The 4,171-nt window shown below is 44.3% G+C and overlaps 1 long non-coding RNA gene across 1 annotated transcript; it reads right to left on the bottom strand.

Annotated features, from left to right (window-relative positions):
- Nucleotides 1-416: 416 nt before the first annotated feature.
- On the bottom strand, nt 417-1,702 carry LOC113986063. The gene is made up of 3 exons (XR_003540046.2): nt 1,573-1,702; nt 1,308-1,415; nt 417-615 (listed from the first exon to the last, which is right to left on the bottom strand). It is a non-coding gene; the product is annotated as an uncharacterized LOC113986063 (long non-coding RNA).
- Nucleotides 1,703-4,171: the final 2,469 nt, after the last annotated feature.

Here is a 4,171-nt window from a genome sequence, read left to right as displayed (position 1 = left end):
GTTATTGCTTCTGTTTATACATTTAATTCTTCTGGCTCCTAGCTAGTAGACAATAAAGTCTACTGTGCACTATCTGCTGCCTACAAGTTTCCATTTGCAGCATGCTCCTTTTGCTTCTAAGTACCTGGTGTCAGTATTTTGGCATGTATCCCTTCCTGAGAGGTGGGTTGGTGGAGGGGAACCAAACCACTGCTTTTTCAGATATACATTGCTCAGTTTACATGAGCCTTCATATCAGCCTCAAATTATTTATTCAGGCCTCCACTTAGATTTTCAATGCCTGATTTCTTTTTCCAGAATAACTCCAGTGCTTTAGATAATAATAAACCCCAATGCACAGAAAAGCTCTTTCTCTTTCATACACTTAGGATGATAGTGGACAGTTTGTTTTATTTTTGCTGCAGAGAGCTGTTAACATGAGGGGTGTTCTGGCAGAGGTAAGCAGGAGGGGAATTCATCCCTTTAATTCCATGGCATTTTAGGATAAGTTTGATTTCTCAGGGGAAAAACCATTATATGCATGCTCCATAAGCATTGAGTCAATGAGAAGGCTGGAACCAGTAGAGATCTGACTCCTCCATTACAGCCTGAAATTCTTTTCTCACAGAGGAATTTCTGTCAGACACATAAGTAAAGAATATCTGTATGAACATTTTTTTTTTAATTTTTAGTACCATTTAAGTTGTTATCATTTGGACTAGTTTCATCCCTCCAGAGTATGAGCTCTGTTCTAGCATCAGACTAGTAATAGATTGTAAGTAATAGATTGTAAGATACAAAAGCTGTGCTATGTGTGTTGGCCACAAAGCTGGGGATATAGTGTGTTCCAAGGAAACAGAACTTTCAAATTTTTTGCCACTTCTAGATAATTTGAGTAGGCTGAGTTGGGAAACTGCCTCAGCCATTAACTGATATCCAAACTCAGATGATGTGACACAGGGAGGCTGACACTTTCAGTATGTAATTTCCCATTAGTCTTTCTTTTCTGCTGTTCTTTTTTATCCTAATTTTTACTGAACTTCCCCACCCATCACAAAATGTAAACAGAGTTAAGCATCTGATTTGACCTGAGCAGCTCTGCTCTGCCTTTTCAACTCTGGACTGACCAAACCAAATCTGCAATCTTTGGCACAGGACCACAGAGGCTGTCCGGGGTCTGAGGAGCTGCAGTAACTGCCGTCAAGTGTTTGTCCGACCTCTGCAATTTTACCCCTCCCCTTCTCATAAGGACATGTACTCTGAGATCAAAGACCCTTCAGCATTTTTATGGGAAGTCAGCTAGAGGCATGAAGGCTAACTGGGAATACCATGAAAGCTCTGGACGCTTTGTGGAGAACTGGTCATCTGCCTCTGCAAAAATGTGTCTGCCTGTGCTGATGAATCCTTCTCCCCCTCTTCAACATTTTCCAGGATCCCTGTTTAATATAGGACTACTTTTCAACAAAACTATGATAAGGTTTCTCTGATAGCATCATTAGGCTGCAGTTTGGAAAGAGCCAAATTAGGAGAAGGGATAAGAAAGCACATCACTGCTATAAGGCACAGCTGTGTTACTGTGTCCTCCTTGCTCACCCTCTCCATGATACTTTGCAACAGGGACTGGTGGTGCTTCTTGTCTTAGGAAGGGCAGCCCTCTGCCCTGGTAGCAGGGCACCTCGCTACTGCCACCTTTGCTCCCAAGTGTGATCGAACCACAGTCATGTCCCACAGAGGTAACAGTGGGGCTACGGGGCTTGCATCCCAGGGCTAGGAAATGATAAAGTGAGCTCCTTCAAAGGAAGGGAAAGGTAAAGCAGACCATGGCCTCTCCCAGCATGGAGTTTGGCTGCTGAACTATGACATCATCATCACTCAACTCCAGGGATGGTTTTGGTGTCTGCTTCAGGTGAACTGCAGCAGTTATAGATGGAACCATAAATCAAGGCTGCTCCAAGAACAGCTACAGAACACTGTATTCCTCCCATAATCCTCCCAGATGTCTTTCAGACCCCAGGAAACTCAGTGAAAGAATTTATGACTATTACTCCTAGTTCTCTCACCATAAAGGAAAAAAATTCCTAACCCCAAACCAAACTTACATCTAAGATAGTTGGTTTTATAGGTACCACCATACGGCTGAACTGCATTTTTGCCCCACTGGTTTTGTAGCTGGGAGTGAGCAGGGGGTTTTTCCTTCTCTTTTTTTTTCTTTATGAAGGTAGCAGGAATGAACTGCAGTGTAAATTGCCTTCTTGACTGCTCAGGGGACCAGCAAAAAGTTGATTGCTTCACAGAGGTCATTTTCTTGCGGAGGTAGAATAGGGCTGTAGCTAGTAAATTTGAAGATACCCTAGGGGTGGTCCTTTAAGCCAGGTAGGGAGGTAATGTGGTGGATGCTCATATGTTTCACTATATTCTTACAGCTGCATAAAAATTGTAATGAAAATGCAAAACCAACCCAAATTGTGTGAAATTTTCAGAGCCTCTCTGCTGACTTCTTTGTGCATACACATCCTTGGGGAACTGCTGCCCTGGCACTGCGGTGGGGCTGCTGCTGCAGAGCAGAAAGTCGCTTTCTAGTGAAATGTGGGGGCTGGGCCCTGAAGTTTGACATGTGATAAGCAGAGGCATTGCTTGGTAACAGGTCAGAGATGACATCTGAACTAGGACACATCTTCTTCAGCTCAGAGGGATGTCAGGGGCTCATTACAGAGTGCTGAAGGGGGCTACCTGTGGTTGCCTGTGGCTTTAAACCCTCGCTGTTCTGGTGCATCTTCCATCCACCCCTTCCCTGAGCCTCCCTCTTGTCCTCTCACTGTCCTCATGACCTTTTGTTTAGATCAGCTGTCAGCTGCCATTTTGGAAAGAAAAGCAGCTCCTAGAGCTTTTGTACTGATAACGCAGTGTGGGCTGCAATGAAGTAATTTCCTCCTGTATTTATTTTTATTTTTTGCTGCATTATTTTTAATGCTTGCTGCTTTGTTCATTCAACATCTACGTGGCTTTTTGAGTGCATCCTTTTAACCCTTTCTTCCCATTCTATCTCTTCATCTTTATTTTCTGCCATGTGTTTAAACAACATTGACTTAACCCACCTGCCCCTGGCGAGAGGATTCTGCAGAGCCTTTCCTCCCTGCACCAGAGTACGGCTAGGAACACACTTGGTCCTGTTCTTTGTGGAAAGCACATCCTGCTACGCAGCCCTCAGCAGCAAAAATTTAACCAGATACTTCATCCCAGTCATAATGGGTTATTTATTGGCCTCAGAGAAAGGGTTATTTTCTGGGACTCCAGATAAGGCTGGGGCCAGGAAACAGCTTGCAGTTGTCTCTGCAAATTCATTGAGTCTCTACCATAGCGTTTTGCTATTTCCTCCCTCGTTATCTTCAGAACAGAGGCTGTCAGGAAGGGGCAGACTGGTGAAGGCAGCTCAACCTCCCTGAAATGGTCTTTTCCCACATCCTCATGATCTTGCAGAAGACAGCAAGCTGGGCTGTAGCAGCCCCCGTGTCCCCTCTCTGGCAACACACGAAGAAAGTTGTCCTGTTCTCCCACTCAGCTGAGAGAGCTCTAAGAGCTTTCTAATCAGCTCACTGTCAGTCTGTTTCCTCTCATCACTTAAAACGAACCCGTGCTAAGTTTACAGCTGCCAAAGCTTTTGCTTGGATTCAAAACACCAGAGTGTTTGAGAAGCAGGTTGTAACTGCCAGGGCAGATTTCTAAGGAAGCAGCACTTGGGGGAAGATGGGACTTTTCCTCTTGTCAAAAATACTCTGAGTGGATGAGAAATCATCACCCTGGGTAACAAGTTTTACTTGCAATTGTTCTCTTTGAAAATTGGTTGCTTATTTTGCTGCCCGTGGTCAGATGTGTACCTTTGTAAATGAGATGACCTAAAAATCTGTGCAAATAGGTGAAATTCCAGCGGGAGGTGAGCAGTGTTGGGCTTTTAGTTTTATTTGTGCATATGCAGGAGATTGCAGGTTTGTCCTGCTCATGCTTTTAGAAATCTCAGTGGTGTATCAGTGCTCAATGCACACACTTCATTGGCCTGCTTCTGCTGCTCCAAACATGAGCATTGGCAGAGCTGAATGATACATCTTGGCTATGAGGAGGAAGTTTCAGCTTTTTTCCACGGGTGCGCAGGATGCTTTTGAGGAGTATGAAAGCCAGGCAGAAGTCTTAGGAAAAA

The sequence above is a fragment of the Pipra filicauda genome, unplaced genomic scaffold (assembly GCF_003945595.2).
Source record: "Pipra filicauda isolate LSUMZ 115617 unplaced genomic scaffold, ASM394559v2 scaffold1_size10287979_pilon, whole genome shotgun sequence".
Taxonomy (NCBI): Eukaryota; Metazoa; Chordata; class Aves; order Passeriformes; family Pipridae; genus Pipra; species Pipra filicauda.
This window is presented reverse-complemented; position numbering and strand designations above follow the sequence as displayed.